Here is a 24,661-nt window from a genome sequence, read left to right on the forward strand (position 1 = left end):
TATTTATCTGATGTTTAGGGTTGAATTTTGTAGAACCTGTTTTATTGATTAAATCTGCTATCTCTGGTGGGGTTATTGATGGATAGAGATTAACTAATTCTGTCTCTTTTATTTGTCGGTCCAGAGTTTGAGCATGTAATTTTCTGACCTCTAATCTGTCATACAATTCCTTAGGCAAAATTTTCTCTAACTAAATCAATGCCCTACTGAAAGAATCAAGATATAAAACAATCGCTTCCTCTAATTGCTTCTTATCTTTATCATCAAAATCATCAAAGAATGTGGAATTTTTATCCAAATTACCATCATGAATAATTTGATCAATAATGTCTTGAGCATCTAATTTATTCTTATCGGTTCTCTTCTTTGCTTCCGATTTAGATTGCTCATCAGACTTTGGCTTCTACTTATGTACAATGGTGATTTTGGGAGTTTTCTAGGGAGGCTCCTTAGCTAGTTCTTTCTCCTATTTTTCCTTCTTCTCCCTCACAACCCTTGCAAAAACACCTTTCTTCTTTGGAGCTTGCTTGATTTCTTCATCTGATTTGGTCTCCTCTGAAGAAACAGTCGTATACTGCCTAGCCGCTTTTTGTTTTGTTTTCACTGATTCTATCAGCTTAGGACTGGCAGGCTCACCAGATGGTGCTTCTGGTTGTTTGGATGATTCTATACAAAACGAGACCACATTGGGAGTGGCCTAAGATGATTTCCTTGCTTCCCTTTCTTCCTTTCTCTTCTCCTTCATCTCTTCCTTTCTTTGGGCCCCAAGAGTTTTGACCTTTTGTTCAACTTTAGCCCTATCATGACTTTCACTTATTAAAGTTTCAGCTGCAAACTTGGTCAATTTTCTTCTTAATGTCGGTGCAACTTGTTCCTAGTGAACTTTTTATCCTTTTTCCTGGGTTGTGCCGAATTTTTCTTCCTTTTCATCAACTGGAGCTTGCAATAAGTGTTGTGCATAAGCATCTAGTGTAGCCTCGTCCACTTCATAGCCCATAGGCATGATCCAGACTATTCTAGGCTGGACTGCCTCCATCATGCATTCATCTTTATTTATCATAAAACAAATAGTGTCTTTATATTTTTCTACAATTGATTTAGGTATCCTAGCCCTATTTTTCATTTCTTCCTGGAAGTTTTTGAAAAATGCCCATAAATTGGCTTTTCGTTGCTTATCACCTTGACTATCCAAAATTTGTGCTATCTAAGTGGCTAACGGTCTATCAAAAGACCACTATATTTTACCATAACCGGGAACTGTATTAAAAAAGTAAAATGACAAACATAACAAAAGATCCGACTAGAAAGTGTTTTTCTTGTCTTGTTTTATTTTCTGAAGGTTTGACATTAGCTCCTTCAGCATCACACTATACAGGTCATAGTGTGCATCCTCCTTCACCATTTGATGTGCAATAAGGATGTTGTTACTGGAGACAGAGTTTAGCCGGTTTGATTGATAGACTTTGTATCTGATTACCATTGCAACAAATCTCACATCAATATCTCTGATATCATCAACTCTCGTCGATCAACCATCGAAGGTGGCATCGGTGAGTTTGCAGAGTTCGGTGTTGAAGAGTTTTGACCTAGGGCTAGGCAGACCTCTGACCTTATGTAGTCAGGTGATATTTTCGATAACTTCCTTGGTGATCTTGTAAGGCTGGTCCAACCAAATGAATTCTCCATGAATTCGGTTAAGTATATATTGGACCCATTCAGCTTTGTCAAATGTCAGAAATTCCATAAATTGTTTAAAACTCTTCCTCTGTAAATGGGAAAATTTTGGCTTCATCTGATTGTCGGTGATCAAATTTTTGGTGAACACGCAAGACAACTTGTATCTCCCAAGCTCCTCAATGTCACAATGGATGTATGCCCTAATGTCTTTGGTATGAAGAACACCATGACAGACACCCAAAAATGCTCCCATCGGATCATTCAAAAGAGACTTGAAAGGATACTTCTTAAATTCCAAATGGGGGCGGTTCTTGATTTACACCACCAAAGGAGTATCCACATTCGATGAAGAAGCCATGATAGATAACTAGGGTTTCTGCAAACGGTAAATACCTCAAGATTCTGCCGGATAATAAAATCGCCTTCGACTATAGATGCTTGCACAATTTGCCTTTGGACTCTTGAAATTATTTGGAAATCGCTCTTCAGAATGCTCGAACGCTGTGTGAGGAAATAACTTAACTTTTTTCCTTTTTATTTCCATTAACCCTAATTCTTCACTATCATAAATGCTACTGGGAAAACTAACCAGATCACATAATTTGCATATAAGTTCTAGTAAATACTTGAAATCGCCCGAGTAACCATCTGCAATTAGAATTCTTTGACTACAAATCTAATTTGAGTTTTTTGCATAATCTTCAATGATTTGCCTTCCCCTAAGGCAGAATGTCATAGTTACCAGTTGGAATTCCTGTTTCCGGTGTAGAACCTGATGGCTCTACCGGTTGTTCTATCGGTTGTGTGTCCGATCTCCTAACCCATCTTTTCTCATATTGTTTTCTGATATCTTCAATCTTTGCCTTTCCCTTCTCATCTATATTTCCATTAGCTACCGATGGGTTCTGACTCCTACAATACTTAGAAATATGACCAATCTTGTTGCATGCATAACAAACAATATTGTTTTTTTCTGAATTGCTTTGTTGTACCCTTGGTTTCCTTGATTTCCTTTTGATCTGCATTGATTAGCCATATGACCAAATTTACTACATGCATGACATCTGACATTTCCAAGACTGGTGAATGATGCATTGTTCTTATTATTTCTATTTATGCACTGACTAGCTATATGACCATATTTATTGCAAACAAAGCATGTACCATTGAATTTGTAGGCATTAGGCTGTCTTACTGGTGATTTATGGTTCTGGTTGTTGGCATGATTTTTCTTCTGACCGAATGATTGATCCTGTTCTGTAGTATCAGAGCTTTCTCCTTCTTCATAACCAAGACCTCTCTTATCATTAGCGTCTCTCTGACTCTTCAATAGTTCATCAAGTTTTGCAGAGCTGGCTTTGAACTTGTCTTTGCACTCATTTGTAGTGACTAAATTATCTCTCATGATTATAATATGTCTCTCAAGTTCCTGTTCATTATTTCGGGACTGAATCAACTCAAGTTTCAACATGTCATTCTCATGTGTCAGTCTATTGTATTCATTAGATCTATCCTTCAATGCTTGAGCTAGGTTTTCTTCATTGTTCTTTCTCTCCTCAATCTCCTTGCACATTCTCATGGTTAGGGCTTGCATCTCATTCTTCAAGATAGTGTTCTCCTGAGTGAGTTTTTGACATTGATCTTTTAAGGCATCTTCTTCATCACTACTTTGATTTTGCAGTTGATAACAAAGTTCCTTCCTCTTGGCTTGAACATTTGAAAGATTTCCTTGCAATGAAATGATGTGTTCTACGGCTTGCATTAGTTCGTTCTTTAGTTTAATGTTTTTTATTTGTTCATTATCAAGATCCTCAAGAGCAATTTGAAGTTGTTGTTGCAAACCGGTATCCATAGATTCCAAGTTATGGATCTTCCTCAAGTGGTTAAACTTATTCTGAGGAACTAAGCTCTGATACCAATTGTTGGAATCCAATAACACTGAGAGGGGGGGTGAATCAGCTCTCTATCGGTAAACAAATTTATGATCTTATTGCATATGAACCGGTTAACAGTAAATAAAATTAAAGTGCATAAACCAAATAACACATAAAGAAACAACACTATAACACCAATATTTATACATGGAAAACCCCGCAAAGTGGAAAACCACGGTGGGGTTGATACCCACAATATCTATATACTTGATCAAGGTATACAAATATTACATGGAGGGGATTGCACATACAATTAGGGAAACTGCCTAGAGCTCACTGCTCAAACAAAAGTCTCACTGACTTGCACAATATTATACAATGATTACAAACAAAAATGAACTTATTGATTGCATTTGACCATACTGGATAAGTTTCGGTTAATACTATGCCAACCCTCTCTATGAACCGGTTTAGTGATACTCTATTTTGCCCTATTTTTCTACTGGTTGGAACTGTGCACAAAATCTTTTACTTGTTGATCAAATCACACACAATCAATCTCTAATTGATTTGCATCCAAAATCATATCTCAAGTAGCATCCAATCCATTGCTAAGAGATCTCCCTTAAATACCCTTTAACTTTTCACCATGTCGGCCTCAATGAAGAGAATAAACTCGTCAGCTACCTGATCACAAGGTATATCATACATGATCTCGATGACCATGTCGGCCTACACACGCTACCAAAAATTCATGTAAAGAAATTATCGGGGTCACGAGATATCTTAGTCGAGTCCTATACTTAACTGGGTTCCAAATACACGTTACCGGTATCAAGAGTAACCAATTATTAAGGATAAAGCAAAGTGTATATACTAGTTGTGTGTAGTGTATACCAGTTGACCCAATCAAATAAAAATGATAAGGCAATGAATGTCGATGAGAATTATTAGAACCTGGAGATGAGTTGCCATCAATGACAACCCTAAATGCAATTCACCTTACCGGATGAGTGTCAATTGACAATAGGGATATTCTGGACAGAAAGGCAATGGGAACTGTAGTCACATAAATCTGTCCACTTAATTAAATGAATATTTACTATTTATTTGATTATTTATCCATCAGTCATCAATTAATTAAAATAATATTTAATTAATTCATCCTCAAACTCTTCTCTTATTTAATTAAATAAATTATTCAATTTATTTAAATTAATTCATTAAGCCACACTCTAAATCAATTAAATGAATAAAACACATTTAGTTAATTTAACCCTCTTTCCTCTTTTAAATAAATAATAAAACATTTAATTAAATCCCTAAACTACCCCCCTCCCCCGCCCCCCCCACCCCCCCCCACTTGCATTCTCCTACAAATGTAAGTTGCACCTATTTTGTTGAAATAAAGCAATTTTATTTTAATTAAAATCCTATTTTCCCTCACCCACCAAACCCACTTGCATCCTAAACCAATTCTAGATTCTTCTAAATCATTCCTAATTAGCCTAATCACCCTCCTAATTATTGTCACATTCCTAAGCAACTTGAAGTCACTTCTCAAAGCCTCCAAAGTCTTTGAAAAACATTAAATGCTTTATGTCTCCAACAAGTTAACCCCTAAAGTCTTCCAAACCATTAATGGTTCTTACATGACCATTTATGGCTCTTACATAACCATTAATGGTTAAACTCAACACACACACATGGTTAGAGAGTTCCCCTCTAACTCAACCCTCATTTAACTCATGGGTCGCTTCAAGCATTTATTGCTTTGACCATGGTTATCCTCACTAACTCTTGCACGAGTTTGTCCATAGGATAAAAATATTATTCATTGGATAAAGGCTTTATTCATTCAACTCAATCCTAATCTTACCTCCCAAGCTAACCTTCATGTCATCTCAAGCATTTAATGCTTCTTCCCTCTCCTCTCAAGCCATCTCATGATGACATTTGTCATCCTGGGATTGGGTTGAAAACCCTCAGATGGATCATAAACCCATCAATCCCGACCCTTGTTGAGATTACTCAATCTCAACCATCCATTTCTCTATTTTTTGTATAAATAGAGCCCATCCGCTTCATATCCAGATCCAGAAATCTTGTATGCATCCAACTTATACCAAATTTGAGAGAGCATCTAGGAACACTTTTCTTTGTTATTTTGGATAAAATTAACATAGATTTAATTAGGCTTTCTCATATTTAGCTTGTATTTACATAATTTAATCATTTTCATAATCTTAAATCTCCATAAGATATCCATAGTAGTGCAATAAGCTGAGGGCTACACTCATGTGGAACTTGGAGAGGAGGGACAAGGGAGGAGCAGCTATGAGCATGTTGGCAAGCATTTGGGAGTGTTTTGTGTCTTTTCTCCATTTTGTATGCTTTCCATAATATGTTTTATATCTCTCTTGATATGCATGCTTAGGATTGTAGTTTCTTTCATATTTCATTTTTGATTGATACTACTAACACTAACATTTGATTTTGAATCTTGTGTGTTCCTAACATCCTTTTTACAATGCATCATTTGGTGAACCCGACGTGAATCGAACACGCAACCTTCTGATTATGAAACTACTAACTTTTTTGAAAATTCCCAAAATTGCCACACAGGTTGCGCTTTAGCGCTATTGAACACGTTTTAGCACTTTCTACAACTGAGGAATTAGCACTTTTGTTAGAGTTATGGCATTTATGTCAGAGAAGCAACACCTTTTTCTGAGTTACAACACTATTGTTGTTTAAATAGCGTTGTTGTCATTCTTTTAGCATTGTTGCGCTCTTTGTTTGACAAAGAATTGATTTTGTTTAACAGTTTTAATTAGCGCGTCTGTCCATATAGTAGCGTTGTTGGTGGTCTGTTAGCGCCTTTGTCCGTTTGTTAGCGCATTTGTATTAAAGTAGCACTTCTGTGTTTACACAGAGTAGTGCTTTTGTAACGGAGAGTGAAAGAAAAATATATTGTAACCAAAAAATCCAAATTTTAGGCTTGTAGAAGCCCACCAAAAACTTTATTTTTCACTGACTATTTTCATTTTTCTTGGGCAGGTTTTCTAACTTCTTGTTGCAGGATTCGTAGAGTTAGGGACTTAGAAAGTTTATTTTTGTTTTTTGCTTTCTTTCTAAGCTTTTGCTTTTAAAAGATTGGATTAAAAAGAATTCACTTTCCATTTTGGATTAAAAATCAACTTCATTTTTCCTTTTGGACTAAAATAAACAAAATTTTCAATTTGGGGCTTAAAATGAATTTCATTTTGCAAATTTAAAAAGAACCACAAAACAAACAAACAAAATTTGCTTTCTTTTGCAAGTTAGGAACAAATCTTTCATTTTGGTGCTTAAAACAAACAAAATAAATTTCATTTCTTGCGAGGTTAAAACATCATAATCAACTTTTTATTTTGCAAGTTAAAAAGAACAAACAACTTGTCCCTTTTTGTTACAAACTCACTTTTACTTTGAGAAACATGCTTTCAATTTTTGTTGACCAGGATTTTTAAATTTCCTATTTAGCAAACAAATTGCCTTGAAGTTAAAAAGAACACCATGGTTGTTGGAGCAAAATCTCCAAATATCATATAGATCACATTTCAATAAACCAGTTAAAAAGAACAAGTGTTTTCTATGTTTGTCACACTTGTGCAAAAATTTGTAGAGTGGTCTCACTTCTAACACACACTATCCTCTCCCTTGGCTCTCGTGGTCCTAGCTGCAAGAGAAAATTGTTAGTAACGCTCAAAAATTTTATTTTAAAGAGAGGCCTGCCAAGAGACACATCACTCTTGGGAACGACCTTGCGTGGTAAATCCTTCGAGCCGCTATAGAAATCAAGTGAGAGCGAAAGATGTAGCCTTGGGTGTAGTTGTTCCTACAGTGTAACTTTCCGAAAGGACATATGGGCCCCACCACAAGTTACAAGGCTCTTAAGTGAGTCACTGCAGAATGAACTTATGTCCAAAGACATCGAACATTACTAAACACATTTTATTATAGAAGCCTTCATGTTCTATTTATTGAGGATATTTTTGAAAAGTTTTGTGCAAGAGCATATATGGTTTTTCTCCCAAGATACTCACCATACATATTTCCTTGAGTAGAAACAAGGCTTTTTGAAAGGCTACTTGCAACTTGATAAAAGTGGTGACTCCTCCATTATAGCGATCATCTATCTATTATTCTCGTACAAGACTTATTATATCATATCCTTACCTACCACGATGGGATTCATAAGGTATGTAGTATCAAAGTCGAAGAAATATCAAGATGTGGGCTAAAAATATCGCAACTGGCCATTTGACCTTAGGGATAAAGTGTGTTTGAGTTGTATTCATATTGTGTTAGAACAATAACAATTTGATCCGACTTTAGGCTTTGGGAAACATAAAATATATTTGTAATAAGGGTCAACAAAGTTCATGATTGGGTTGACTTAGACCCACACCTATTTTTGCCTTTTATTGAAAAGAGGCAAGGTTATTGTGCTTGTGTGCTTGCTGTGTTTTCTTGTCAAAGAAATCCAAAACAATTTTAAACCACGTATTCATGCAACAAATTTACCTCAAACCTTGATAAACAAAACAACATCAACAACTGAAACCAATATCAAGATTGTATGACCATCACTTACATCTTGAGAAAAAAGAGTCTTCATCAAAATACCACTTTGAGTAAGAGACAATTGAGTTCAAAAGCTCTTATCAAAGAAGGAAGTTTTTCTATATCAATAGACAAATTTTTCTCTCACATAGAGCCTTCTTGCACCATATTCACTTGTATCTTCAAGGCAAATCCAACAAATTTGATAAGGAGCCTTTGAAAAATAGAGCTTTTACTCAGTATAGAGCCTTAGATTATCACAAAAACAAAGGGGGCAAGATCAACCCTGCTTTCTTTCCAAAAATATATATATCACCTACAACATAGCTTGAGGGGAACCACCAACCCCTGAGAGAGAGGAAGAAGTAGAAACCCCCTTTGTGACAGAAAGTTTTTATTGAGGTTCATATTCTATCCACTTTCACCTTCACACATCACCAAACCATTCAACTCTCAAAACACAAAAAGGTCTTGTCCTAAGTTCTTTTAAATATTGCTTAAATAAAACCAACAAATCACTTTTAGAGTGTCTCTACATCTAGGAGCAATCATTCTAAGAGGCATTTCTACACAGGTTAAAACTAGTTTATGAGTACATCCTCTCATTGCTAGGTAGCTTGGTTTGTAACACATCTCAAACCCTGCTATACCTTATCACATCAAAATTGATGAAAACACAAGAGCAATTCACAATGAACTTTGGTAACACCCAACCTTCAGTGTTAGAGATCCATCTTCTAAACATTTCACAAACACTTATCTTCCATCAAACATTTCATCACCACCTCATAATCACTTCCACCAACCTCAAAAATTTCAAACAACATTGCTCAAACAAGATCAATGAGAAACCAACAACCAGAGATTGAAGATGAGGAGGAAGAAAACCTCAATGATTTCCAAGAAGCCATTTGAGGAGGAACAAATGATGAAGATCCTAGCACTCCAACTCCCAAAGATATAGAAAGAGCACAACACAATCCCAAGTTCAATATACTCTTTGAAAAAATCCTTAGAAACAACGCAGCTACTCATTTTCTAAGACTTGCTCAAAAGGGTGCCAAACTACCCTCTGACTTTGATACCACATAGATACGACAAACATCTGAACAACATAGCCATAATTATGGTGGAAGAGGTAGGGATTACTTCCGCTATGACCTTAATCATCAATGGAATCCCTCACCTCCTCCTCCTTCAGAAATAGACATGTTGAGACAACAAGTCAAAAATCTCGCTCAACAACTCAATAGCGGTGTGAATACTCGGTTTTCACTTAATGATATTTGTCCCTATCCTTTTGATAGGAACATGCATATGCCACCTTTTCCGCGAGAATTTGAAACACCCAAGTTTGAAAAGTATAGGGGCAAAGGAGACCCTAGAGATCATGTACGATAATTTCACTCAGCTTGTTTAGAGGTGGCCTATGAGGACACCTATCTAATGTGCCTCTTTCCTCAGAGTTTGGGAGGCACAACTACGTCGATTACCAGGTGGCATTTGAACATTTGAGGAACTAGTTCAAAATTTCATCGCTCATTATGCACATAACATAGAAAGAGATGTTACCATGGAAGATTTATGCAACACCAAACAAAACCAAGGGGGTTGTTCTCAGCTTTCCTACAATGGTGGAGGCAACTGTCTAGCAGACATTCTCTTCATTTGCCTGAATAAGAACTAGTTGAAATATTCATTTCCAACATGAATGATGAGACATAATTCCATTTAGACATCAAGGGTACATAGTCCTTCGAGGAGATGATCACTCAAGGACTAAAATGTGAACGAGCCCTTATCAAAATCTACGATGAACCCAAAGATGGCCCTCATCCACATTATAATAGTGATAAATCGAATTTCTGGAACAAGAACACGAACATTGTCAATGACGGGATAGTGGATGCACGGACAATAAAAATTGCACAACCTGTGGTCAGGTTTGTAGGACAAAATCCCCCTCCTAAAAATAACACCATCACTCATCCACAAAATCAAGGTCGCAATGCGCCACAAGAGGAACCAAAACAAAGGCAACATAACTACAAACCAAAACGCATGTACACACCCTTAGGAGAACCCATCGAAACAATATTGCATCAATTATTCTCTTCCAATCTTGTGACCTTACCGAAAACATCTAACTATGAACCTCAGGTCAAACCTCCATGGTGGAGAGATAATGAACATTGTGAATTCCACTAGGGAAAAGGACATAAGACGATCAATTGCCATCGACTGAAAGATCTTGTTCAAGATCTCATTGACAGAGGAGAAATTTAAATAGAAGGACATGACCCTAAAACATCCAATTACGATCATCTAATGTTCAAGAATCCACTTCCATCACATGATCAAAGGGGTCCTTCCACCTTTGGGTGAAACACATATACTACAACTAATTATACACAAGATGCCTATAATTATACTGTGAATCACCTCTATGCCACCGATGAACAAGTTGTAACCCTCACCATCAAAGATCCAAATCCTGCATGCAACATCGTTACGCGTCGTAGCAAAATTACCATTCGAGCAATGCCACAAGGAACAACACCCCTGCCCAAGCAATACAATCTTGTGAAACAATTGGATAAAACACCCACACTCATATCCATAGTAGAGATGTTGCACTTATCCCCCTCACACAAAATAATCTTGGACCAAGCTGTCCAAGAAGCATCATTCCCTGCCAACCTCAACACAGATCAATTTCAAGCCATGGTTGGTAGTCTCAGGTCATCACCATGCCTCAATTTTTCTGAAAGTGACAACGCTTCATTCCAACAACCACATAATGCATCTCTTCACATTGAAGGATTTGTAAACCAATACATAATCAAGCGAGTCTTGATTGACAATGGAGTCAACCTGAATATATGCACCTTGCAGTTGGTCACAACATTGGGATATGCGGTAGAATCAGTGGATGCCAATAAAAAGATAACCATTAAGGCCTATGATGATGCAAAGCATTCTTCCAAAGTAATTGTTGTATTACCTATCAGAGTGGGGCTAGTGGTTAAGCATATTGTCTGCCAAGTTTTGGACCTTCCTTTGCCATATAATCTTTTGTTAGAAAGACCTTGGATACATGCCATGCAAGCCATTCCATCTACCTATCATCAATGTATCAAGTTTCCCTATAATAGTGTAGAAATCACAATCCTTGGTGATGCAAATCCATTCGCATATTGTAACAATATTAACCATAAGCCAGAGATTACCGTACCTAGCAACAGAGAAGCTATCCCTTCCACATCATATGTTAATCCATCTTCTCTTTCTAGTTCAATCACCCCTATACCAAAGCAAGAGAAGTTGAAAATGAAAATGACTAAGGAAGGTCCCGAGGAATAATCTTAGCCAACTCCTTTGTGTTGGGCAATTACCCACCTCCCCTACAACTCATGGCAAGCCTCAAAAGTTGCTTCAACCACCACTGGCTAAGAAAGCATGCACTTTGGCATAGTTCATCCCTGGTAAAAGTTAGGAAGAGGAAACCAGAGACGAGGACCTAGCATAATGGATCTACAAAGACCCTATCAACACAGAAATCCCATAGGCTAAGCTTCCCACTGATAAATATGGCAAAGGCCTCACTAACATGCAAAGAATGGGCTATGATGGTCAGAGTGCTTTGGGACATTGCAAACAAGGGCGACATGAGCCCTTACAATTGGAGTTGAAACCCAAAGATAAAACTGGAGTAGGTTTTCAAAAGGACTCTCTTCCTAAGCTCAGATTCAAAGGTAAACCCAACAAACTCATGTATCAAACATTTTCGCCAAGGAGGCCATCCTTAATTATCTTTGTGGCACCAAAAAAACCCTCTGCATCAACAACACCACTAATCCCATCAGTAGCAGTAGTATCACCAACTGTACCAACAACACCATTAATCCCAACAGCAACGTCAACAACACCACTAATCCCATCAATAGCAACAGTAGCACCAATGTACCAACAACACCAATAATCCCAACAATAGAATCAACAACAGTGATAATCCCATTAGTAATAGTAGTAGCACTAACTATACCAAGAACACCGATACTCCCAGTAGCAGCATCAACCACATCGATAATCCTGCCAGCAATCCCACCTCCAAAAGAGCACAAACTCGTAACCAATACACTCTTCAATTCAAAAGACATCTCAGCCTGGTACGGTAATTGGATGTTAGAGAGTGATTTAGAGACCGACTTGCATGAGTGGGAATTTGATTCAATGAATCTAAATACTTCAGACAAAGAAGACACATCGCCTCCACCACCTCATAAAGATATCCCAGTTTATGGAGAGGCATGGATAAAAACTTTTGGGGTTCGTGAACAAGAATCAACTCCCACAGACCCTACATCAAATCCTACACCAGAATTTGACAAGGAGAGTACTATTGACGAAATTCACTCCTCTATATTAACCCACACTGACGCCTCCTCTAAACTCAACCTAATTGATGAGGTCATGCCTATCATCCACCTTGGACTCATCGACTTGAACCAGCCCAATCCCCCATGTCTTGATCACTCTCAAAACGATGAGGCACTCATTGACATTTTAGAAATATGGGATAACATACCAAGCGAGGATCATAAAGTTGGATTTTTCATCGCACTTAATAGCGCAACGTACTTCAGGGCAGATGCCAAACCTTTCAACTGCAAAAATGTCACAATAAAACATGGATCTTCTAGTGAAAACCACACAGTAGCAGTTGTTGATCCCCAAAAAGTAAAAATAAAGAGCGTATCCAAAGATGAAAACCTCTCTGAGGCGCCTGTAGATGAAAGGTTTGACATCCTCCCCTCTAGTACAAATCAGGAGAGATCAACGATCCTAATCGAAGAAACAAAATAATTCAATGTGGGGACCCATGAGACTCCTCACCAAATACATTTGGCATCTCTACTAACTCCAGAGGAACAACCAAAGTTTGTGGAATTCTTCCAGAAGCGTCAAATCAACTTTGCATGGTCTTATGTAGACATGCCTGGCTTAGATCGTGATTTGGCCATGCATCACCTAACCGTGGCAGAAGGAGATAAACCTGTAAAAAAAAAGCTCAGAAAGTTGCACCCACAGATTGTTGTTCTTGTCAAAGCAGAACTCAAAAATCTCTTAGATGTTGGTTTCATCTGACCAATTGATTATGCAGATTGGATCTCCAACATTGTACCTATCGGCAAGCCTAATGGGGGAATCCATATCTGTACGGACTTCAAAGATTTGAACAAGGCATGCCCTAAAGATGACTTCCCATTACCAAACATCGACATGATTATCGCTTTGGTAGCAGGTCATGCAATGCTTTCTCTTATGGACAAATTTTCAGGGTACAACCAAATCAAGATTGCTCCAAAGGATCAACACAAAACCTCTTTCACATGCCCATGGGGAACCTACTATTGGAATGCGATGCCATTTGGTCTGAAGAATGCAAGGGCAACCTATCAAAGAGATATGACTACCATCTTTCATGATATGATGCACACCATAATGAAAGATTATATCAATGATTTACTAGCTAAATCATTAACAAGAGAAGGCCATCTGGAAATACTGGGTAAAATCTTTGACAAATTAGAGCAATATCATGTTTGTCTTAATCCAAAGAAATGTGTCTTTGGAGTAACCTCTGGGAAGCTCCTAGGATACACTGTCTCAAGCAAAGGCATTGAAGTAGATCCGGTGAAAGTCAAAGCAATCATGGACATGCCATCTCCAAAGAACATCAGTCAGTTAAGGACACTACAAGGGCGACTACAATCAATTCAGAGATTCATTGCACAATTGGCTGATAAGTGTCATCCATTCACACATCTATTACACAAGAATATCTGCTTTCAACAGGATACAAAGTGCCAACAAGCATTCCAAATACTTAAAGACTACCTAATGACTACACCATTGTTGATCCCACTAGATCCAAATAGACCTCTATTGCTATATATTTCAGTTACAAATACGACATTAGGAGTATGACTGGCACAACACAATGCAAAAGGAAAATAATGATTTGTATACTAAATCTCTCACACATTGGTAGGCTATGAACTCAATTACACACCTATTGAGTGAGCTCGCCTAGCAGTAATTTTGGCAGCCACCAAATTGAGGCACTACATGTTAACGCACAAGGTACAACTTATTCCCAAAATAGATCCACTCAAATACCTACTCAACAAGCCAACATTGATAGGCCGCTTGGCCAAATGGGTTATGATCTTGAGTGAATTTGATATAGAGTATGTGGATAGCAAGGCAATCAAATGGCAAGCTATTGCAGATCAGTTGGCTGATGTGCCTCTCGTAGGTGACCATCCTCTTGTTTCCAACTTTCCAGACAAAGAGATCTTCATGATCACAACTACACAACCGTGGAAGCTCTATTTTGATGGCTCATATACTAGACATTGCTCAGGGGTAGGTATTCTTTTCATCACACCTCAAGGTGACAGCATCCCAAAGTCATACAGGCTCACTTTCCCATGCACCAATAATATAGCAGAATATGAGGCCTTGATCACAAGACTCAGATTGGCTATACAATGGCATCTAAAAGAGCTACAGGTATATGGAGATTATCATCTAGTCATCCGACAAGTCACCAATGAGTATCAAACTAAGGATGATAAGCTCATGTCATATAAAAGGATGGTGGATAGTACGTAGATATCATAATCGAGCTGCCGATCCAATGGCTACAATTGCATCTCTCCTGGATCTTTCGCAAAATTCAACATGCTATGAGTTCTTGGTAGAACAAATTTGGATCCCCACATATGATATCCCCGAAATTGAAATGATATGTCTCCTTGTCAGTTCCGAATCCCCATGGTATGGTGAGTTCTTCACTTACCTCCGTGATCACACACTTCCTCCTAACCAATCCAATAACCAACTAAAAACCTTCATCTGCCAAACCACTCAATACACCATCATTGTCGAAATCCTATACAGGCGAAGTCTTGATGGTACTCTCCTTCGATGTCTAGAACAAGATGAGATAACAAAAGCCTTGGAAGAGGTACATGAAGGAATTTGTGGGGCTCACTCAAGGGGTCCTTCACTAGAAAAGAAGATCATGCGCGTTGGATACTATTGGCCATCCATGGAAAAAGACTCCTACTATTTTGTTAGAAAATGCAAGAAATACCAAGTTCACAAAGACCTGATACATGCACCAGCATAGGAATTGCAACCAATCACAACACCATGGCCCTTTTGTCAATGGGGACTTGACCTTGTGGATGGATCCAACGGGCATAAATTTATCATTGCCGCCACAGAATACTGCACAAAGTGGATCAAAGTCATTCCACTTACCCAAGTCACTGACAAGCAGATCACCTCATTCATCCTTAATTACATCATCTGTCGGTATGGTGTACCCATGTCCATCATCACAGATAACAACCTTCCTTTCAAAAATCAAGATGTCTGTGAGCTCTGTGAGAAATTTCACATTCAACATTGTTTTTCCACCCCCTATTACCCACAAGGAAATGGTCAATCCGAAGCATCAAACAAAAACATATTAAGAATACTTAAAAATATAGTCAATGATGCTTGCCGTGATTGGCACAGTCGACTAAATCCAACACTATGGGCGTATCAAACTAGCATTCGAACCCCTATAGGCGCAACTCCCTACTCACTGGTCTATGGAGCAGAAGCCATCCTACCTATTGAGGTTAAAATACCATCTCTATGGGTCTCTTTGCATAATCTGATAGATGATGAAGCATACTAGGTCTTCCATCTTCAGGACTTGGAACTGATTGATGAAAGATGACAAGCTGCATACAACCACCTCAAAGCCTATCAACACCGCATGAGCAAAAACTACAATCATCGGGTTAAACCTTGTACATTTGAGGTAGGTGATCTTATTCTTAGGGAGAATCCTCACAACCAACCAAACAAAGAACATCAGGGCAAGTTTGAATCCAACTAGTTGGGTCCATATGTTATCATTGCTGTATTTAGGTTTGGGGCATATCAGTTGGCAACTTCAGAAGGGGAACCACTAGCATATCCGATCAACAACATGCACCTAAAATGGTTTCATACATAAGCTATGCAGAGCATTAGGCTTCTCCAATATATCAGAAAATACAAAAAACATTCAAAAAATGTCCTGAAGAAAATACAAAAAAATCAAGAAAATCGTAAAGAAAAATCATTCATCCAAATGGTAAAAACCACTACGGTGGCACCTTGGGTAAGTACGATGGTGAAAACCTATCAAACAAGCGCTACTCGTAAAGGCTATGGCTCTGTTGTCTTTCAGACTTGTTGCGATCCCATCCATTGCATCCATCCATTTGTTATTTAAACCATGGTTTGTCATTGATCCGCAATCAGGGTTAGTACTTCATGTGTCCTGCATCTCGCTTTCATAGCGACATCTAACTAGGGGCAATCCTCCTAACCTATTGATGGAAGTAGATTCTACATTACTTATGATTCATTGAGTTCCTTATTCAAAATTGGCTTGAAATAATACCAAAAACATTCGTAAAAACTCATAAAATACCAAAAACATTTAAAAACACTCACCAAAATCCAAAAACATGATAAAACATAAAAAATCAATCAAAAACATTGAAAACGCATATAATATTCTTTGTACATACACATCACACCAGACACCAAACAAACATTTTGAGCTACTCAAACGATGATCACTTATCAAATCAACCAACCAATCAAAACATCTACACACAACTGTCTTCACAAGGGCACACCTTTCCTCACAAATAAGATATGGTAACATTTTCTTTGACAAGAAAATTTTGTTTAGCTGATAAGCACTTGGTCGATTTGTTATTTATTTATTTATTCATATCAGGTTCCTATGCTACCCCAGGATATCCACAAGTAATTAGAGTAGCCAGGATGGCTCATGATATCTTCTTCTTTGTTTGTTGTCTACGGATTGTTTTGGGGCATGTACTAATGGTGTCTACGTGGGAAGTTCACTAAGATACGTGATCCTCTGCAAAATTTAGTCATTAATCACTATGGCTTACTGACTACAACGTATACCTCGACCATTTGCACACGAACTAGAATGGAGGGTCCTGATATCTATAAATGATTGCTTACATGTGAAATGCTCAAACTTGGTTCCTGCTACCTCGGCCAAGAACAGTACTACCATGCTCGATGAGGAAAATAAAGCACTATGAATACTCTATGGATCGTCATTTCATCTCATATGTATATATTGCATTTTGTTGCATATCACCCATCCATTTGCTCATTCATTATTCATATCTATTGTTTGCATACAAGTAATTCAAGCTGATATGAGAAAGCACCTAATATAATTTGTCTTGGGTACAAAATCATGACGGAGTTCCCTGATCCATCATCTCACATTTGCATTCATATTTCATGAAGGCATGGCATTCTCATGTTAGTTACATCAACTACATCAAGTTCATTATCGTTTAGTTGCATTTAGATTCATTTAGATATTCATTTAAGTGTGTTAATTTATTCATCACATTAGTGTATTTGTTCTCATTTACTTATATTTCGTCATTAAATTAAGTGTATTTAACTTCATTTAAATACATTTCAAATCATTTCATTCATCCATCTTCATTTTAGTTACATCTTAAATCACTAAGTTGCATTCATCTAAATCATACACAATCATTCATCATCATTTAGTTGCTTAATTCATTTATCCTCATCTACTTACATTTTTATCAAGAATATTCATTCATCCATTTAGTGCATTCATTTTAAAATATTGCATATGCATTCCTTTCATTATCCTTTAAGTTCATTTAGGATTCATTTAGTAGGTGCAATTATTCATTATCCTTTAAATTGCATTAAGGTGTAGTTATTCATTATCTTTTTAATTGCATTAAGGTGCAGTTATTCATTATCCTTTAAATTGCATTAAGGTACAGTTATTCATTATCACTTAGTTGCATTTATTTGCATTATCATTTCAATCTCATTTATCACTTAGTTATATTTTGAATCATTTTAGTCATTTAGATTCATCTCAAACCACATCACATCATTTAGATACATCCATTTAAGGGCATTCATACATAACATTTGTTCATCCATTTAAGTGCATTCATCTAGTTGCATACATAAACATTTGATCTACTTAGATTCACTTAGATTCATCCATAGCATGCATATAGAAATCACATCATCATCAATGCATCACATTTATATCATTACACAAGTATCATCCATCTTCTACATGCATCCACATGATTAGCAAAATCATCCATAACATGCATATAGAAATCATATCATCATCCGTGTACATATAGAAAGAAAATCATCCATAGCATGAATCTAAGCATAACTCGTAAATCATCATCCTGCATACAAGCATATCATATCATCACAAAACATGGGATCCTCTTATATATCACATCATATATCGCATCATAAAAGCATACATGTATTAGAGTACAATGATGTCACAATATATTGGTTACCAAGAGCCAACCAAGTCATAGTCCAAAAATAATAAAATGGCCAGATGTTGCTCCACCACTACCCCCTGCACCACCCTCACCATCTCACTGAGGAGGACCCATAGCACCACCACTGCTCTAAACCCTCTGAGACCTCTCTGCTCTCGCTCACCGTATCTGAGAATAGCTCAGTGCTTGCTGACTACTCAATACCATCTTCTCATATAATCCCCGTCAGTAATCTATCTTCTCCTGAGCCTGCCGCATCTCACCTTAACACCTCCCCAGTCGAACCCTATTCTCTCGCTACAACTCGTCCTCTATCTTGTAACTCCCTCAACCTATCCACTAGTTCATCTCTCTCTCGCATCACTACAGTCATCTCAGCCTCCCGTACAAACAACTGGACATCCCTAGCTGCAATCTCCGCATCCCTATCGTCCAACCATGCCTCGACTGTTGTTAGTCAAGTCTGCAAGTGTAAATCATATACTCCCACAGATCTCCTTCTCCTCCATCTATGGCCCCTCCACCTATTTCTCCTCCTCCCATCTCCATAGGATCCTCTCCTCCACCTGTGGCTCCCTTTCCCATCTCCATAGGCTCTGCACCCCCACCAACGTCCCTACCTCCTGCTCTAGTTGCTCCTTGTATAAGTGGACCCTGTGATAGTTATAATGGTTGTCCCCATCTACCTCTCCTTTGTAATTTTCCTCCTCCACCACCTCCACCTTCAAATCCACCCCCACCCCAAATCCCCCACCCCCACCACCACCACCTCCTCCTTCTCCACCAAAACCTCCCACAGCATCTCCCTCTCCTCCATCTTCTCCTTCACCATCACCATCTGCTCCTTCTCCACCCCTACCTCCTCTCCTCCTTAGTCACCATCTCCTTCCATCCTCAAAAGGTGGTATAGGCTCGACAGGGTCTGAAATGCATGGAATCAGATGCGTCATACAATACTGCGTGTACTCCTCTATCACTCTTGCATCCACAATCTCTGGCCTCATCTTCCATGGTATCACCTGTAAGGTCTGGAACTCTGCTAGGGATTGATCATAAGGTAACATTGGTCCCCACTGAAACCTCTCCCGCACTACCCATCCATAGTCCCCTGAACCCCTCGACAAACCCTGCCTCCATCCAAACTGCCTCATCACTCTCCCTGGCACCTGTCTCTCCACCAAGTAGGATGTCCATCCAATAAAAAACCATGTCATAAATACATATGGCAACGCCTCTCTATCATCCTCCCAGGACTCGCACTCAAGGTATGGCCTCCATATGACTGTATCTAAATCATCTAATGCCCGTTGCCAAAACTCCAACTTCCCTAGATGGGGCTGGCTCATCAACCCTCCATACATATATGCATAGGACTGATCTATCGCCCTAAACCTCAAGCTGACCGGTCGTGTGACTGGAAGGTGCTCCCAAGCCCAGACATGCAACAATGTCATCCCTACCCCTAGTGATCTAGCCTCTTGATACACCACCTCATGTAAGTCCCTGTAAAGGTGTGCTAGTACACATGGCCCCCAAGCATAGCAGGTCTCCTCTGTTTCCATCTGCTCTATCACTTGACCCTATCCAACCGCCAATCCATGTGACCGTCGATTGGGGCACAACAAACCCCCAATGATACCTGCTAATACTACGGGTAGAGGCTCATATAGTGCCGCTATATCCTCCCATGCTATCGAGCCATCCTTAATGTATACATCATCTACAAAAATCCACTCTATGGTTGTTGTCCCTAAATGGCGATCATATGTAACTAGCTCCCCTCTGATCGGGATGTGCAAAATCCTCCATACATCCTCCAGTGTCACTATCATCTCGCCCATCGCCAAGTGAAACGTGCATGTCTCACTATGCCATCGCTCCGCCAAGGCCGCCAGTAGACCGCGATTCGTCCGAATCACAGGTAAATACATCATGTCATATAACCGAGTCGCACAGACACAATCTATCTCTGCCTCTGTCAACTGCGCCCGCAACTGCTATGTGGCAGGATGCCTCTTCCACATTTGTAACACGGGAAGCTCCTCCTACATGTATCGACACACATATCAGTTGTTTTGTTACACGGGAAGGTCCCTGTGAACTTCCAATGACTCTCATTTCTCTGTTTTACCCCCGTTTTCTCCCATTCTTTCACCGCTATTTCTAATTTCTTCTACTCTACCTCCCCTCCACTTCTCATTCTTTTTTTGAGAGATCGCCCGATTTTTCAAAAAAAATCGACCTCTCTCGAGGGGGCATACCACCCACTAAATTAACATTTATGGGGCATATTTCTTCACACCTATTTTTCTTTCTTTGAAACGATGCGATAAACCGCATAGTCTTAAAGAGGGGCAAATGTAGTCACATAAATCTATCCACTTAATTAAATGAATATTTACTATTTATTTGATTATTTAACCATCAGTCATCAGATAATTAAAATAATATTTAATTAATTCATCCTCAAACTCTTCTCCTATTTAATTAAATAATTATTCAATTTATTTAAATTAATTCATTAAGCCACACTCTAAATCAATTAAATGAATAAAACACATTTAGTTAATTTAACCCCTTTTCTCTTTTAAATAAATAATAAAACATTTATTTAAATCCCTAAACTACCTCCCCCCCCCCCCCAACTTGCATTCTCCTACAAATGTAAGTTGCACCTATTTTGTTGAAATAAAGCAATTTTATTTTAATTAAAATCCTATTTTCCCTCACCCACCAAACCCACTTGCATCCTAAACCCATTCTAGATTCTTCTAAATCATTCCTAATTAGCCTAATCACCCTCCTAGTTATTGTCACATTCCTAAGCAACTTGAAGTCACTTCTCAAAGCCTCCAAAGTCTTTGAAAAGCATTAAATGCTTTATGTCTTCAACAAGTTAACCCCTAAAGTCTTCCAAACCATTAATGGTTCTTACATGAACATTTATGGCTCTTACATAGCCATTAATGGTTAAACTCAACTCACACACATGGTTAGAGACTTCCCCTCTACCTCAACCCTCATTTAAGTAATGGGACTCTTCAAGAATTTATTGCTTTGACCATGGTTATCCTCACTAACTCTTGCACAAGAGTTTGTCCATTGAATAAAAGCATTATTCATTGGATAGAGGCTTTATTCATTCAACTCAAGCCTAACCTTACCTCCCAAGCTAACCTTCATGTCATCTCAAGCATTTAATGATTCTTCCCTCTCTTCTCAAGCCATCTCATGATGACATTTGTCATCTTGAGATTGGGTTGAAGACCCTCACATGGATCATAAACCCATCAATCTCGACCCTTGTTGAGATTACTCAATCTCAACCATCCATTTCTCTATTTTTTGTATAAATAGAGCCCATCCCCTTCATATCCAGATCCAAAAATCTTGTATGCATCCAACTTATACCAAATTTGAGAGAGCATCTAGGAACACTTTTCTTTGTTATTTTGGATAAAATTAACATAGATTTAATTAGGCTTTCTCATATTTAGCTTGTATTTGCATAATTTAATCATTTTCATAATCTTGAATCTCCATAAGATATCCATAGTAGTGCAAAAAGCTGAGGGCTACACTCATGTGGAACATGGAGAGGAGGAGAACAAGGGAGGAGCAACTATGAGCATGTTGGCAAGCATTTGGGAGTGTTTTGTGTTTTTTCTCCATTTTTGTATGCTTTCCATAATATGTTTTATATCTCTCTTGATATGCATGCTTAGGATTGTAGTTTCTTTCATAATTCATTTTTGATTGATAGTACTAACACTAACGTTTGATTTTGAATCTTGTGTGTTCCTAACATCCTTTTTGCAGTGCATCAAGAACTATTCTGTTGTGCCTTGCACCAGCTGTAGCATTTAATATATCAAAAGAAACAACAACTGCAATTATGATGTCAGCACTGTCTAAACTATATGAGAAACTCTCAGCTTTGAATAAGATATTTCTTATGAAGCATTTGTTAAATATGAAAATGAGTGAGGGAGGATCTGTAGTAGATCATTTAAATTAATTTAATACAGTTACCAGCCAATTGACTTCTATAAAAGTTAACTTTGATGAAGAGGTTAGGGCTCTCTTAATTCTATGTTCTTTGCCAGAAAGATGGAATAGCTTGGTTATGGTTGTAAGTAACTCTGTCCCTGGTACAAACACTTTGAAAGTTGATAATGTTGTTGGTGTTATCCTAAGCAAGGAAATGCAACGAAAAAGCACAGGTGAGACTTCAACATCATCGGATACTATTTTGAATGTAGAGAATAGGGGAATATCAAAGGAAAGAGGAAAAGACCCTGGGTGTGAGAAGTCACGAGGGAATTCAAAGAAAGAACACTCTCAATCCAGAGGAAGAAAGGATTGTTTGTAGCGCAGAAAGCTAGGACATTTAAAGAAAGATTGTTGGTCTCAGAAAAACAAACAAGGAGACGGAAATGAAGATGATAGTAAGGAAGCTAATGTTGCAAGTAATACTTTACAAAATGCTTTGATTATGTATTTAGATAATGTTAATGATTCTTGGGTAATAGATTCAGGGGCTTTAGTTCATGCTACACCTCATAGAAATTATTTTCTAGATTATGTTCAGGGTGATTTTGGACAGGTATATTTGGGTGATGATGAGCCCTGTTAGATTATTGGAAAAGGCAAGATAAAATAAAGTTGCAGAATGGAAATGACTGGTTGTTGCAGGAGGTAAGGCATGTTCCTAATTTAAGAAGAAATTTAATTTTTGCAGGACAACTAGGCAGTGAAGGTTGCATAGTTAGATTTATAGATAATGTCTGGAAGGTTACTAAAGGTACATTAGTAGTAGCTAAAGGTGCAAAGGTAGGCACATTGTATTTGTGTAATGAAAATACTTATTCTACCTTAGTTGTTATAGAAAAAGTTGTTGCAGGGACTACTACTTTAGATGTTGCAAGGATAGATTTAAAATTGTGGCACCATAGACTTGGGCACATGAGTGAGAAAGGGATGAAAATCCTTGACTCTAAATTTTTTTTGCCAGGATTGAAGCAGATTAATTTAGAGTTTTGTGAAACTAAGTTTATGTGTAATGCCCGCCAAAATACCCTAGCGAAAATAAGCTAGCTAACATCTAATGGAACAATTTTTTAATTTTTTTTTGTTTTGTTTAACAACTAATGTAATCTTAAATATCATTTATGCAATGTTAATAATCAACCATCAACTTATTATTAATATAATCATAACATTAAACCCTAATCATTGAATCAATTACGCAAGCATAATTACTAACTACATACACATTGCTCCACCTCCCTAGGGTATCTCAATGTCATTACTTAGTTTCCTCTAACTCAAGAAATAACATCTTTTCATCATTTCCTAATCTTAAAACCTAACTATTCCATCATGCCCATATGCAAATCATTTACTATCTCCATTAAGATGGTATGCAACTACATGTTTATTGATGCATTCTATCCTAGCATTAATCTCCTACTAAATGATATACAATTTTTGATACATTATTTAATCATCTACATATATCCAATGCACTTAATATTTCTTTTAATATTACATGATCCTAAATTCTTTCCTACCATATGATAAACAATCCTTTAATTCCTTAAATTACATGATATTTATGCAAGATCAATCCCATAACTAAGGTTCATTTTAAGGTCCAATTCTACATGTTGCTACAATTCCTTAGCCATCCATATCTTTAAGTTTATTATGTAACCAACATGCTTATCTTTCACTAAATTTATAACATGGAATACATTCCTTTTAACACATACATTTCATTTATGAGATTCTTATATCCTAATATGATTCTTAATCCTTAATACATCCTATATGCTTAATGCAAGGTCCTAATGCCATTACCAATTAACCATTGATAAGCTATGAAAGTATACCTATCATTTCAATGCACTAACATGAGTGAAAACCACATTTAAGAATGATATTATTTATGACATAATCATTACTTATGTTCATTCTACAATCTAAGTTTCATTATCACATTGGCATCTACTACAAGGC

The sequence above is a fragment of the Cryptomeria japonica genome, chromosome 3 (genome assembly GCF_030272615.1).
Source record: "Cryptomeria japonica chromosome 3, Sugi_1.0, whole genome shotgun sequence".
Classification (NCBI taxonomy): domain Eukaryota; kingdom Viridiplantae; phylum Streptophyta; class Pinopsida; order Cupressales; family Cupressaceae; genus Cryptomeria; species Cryptomeria japonica.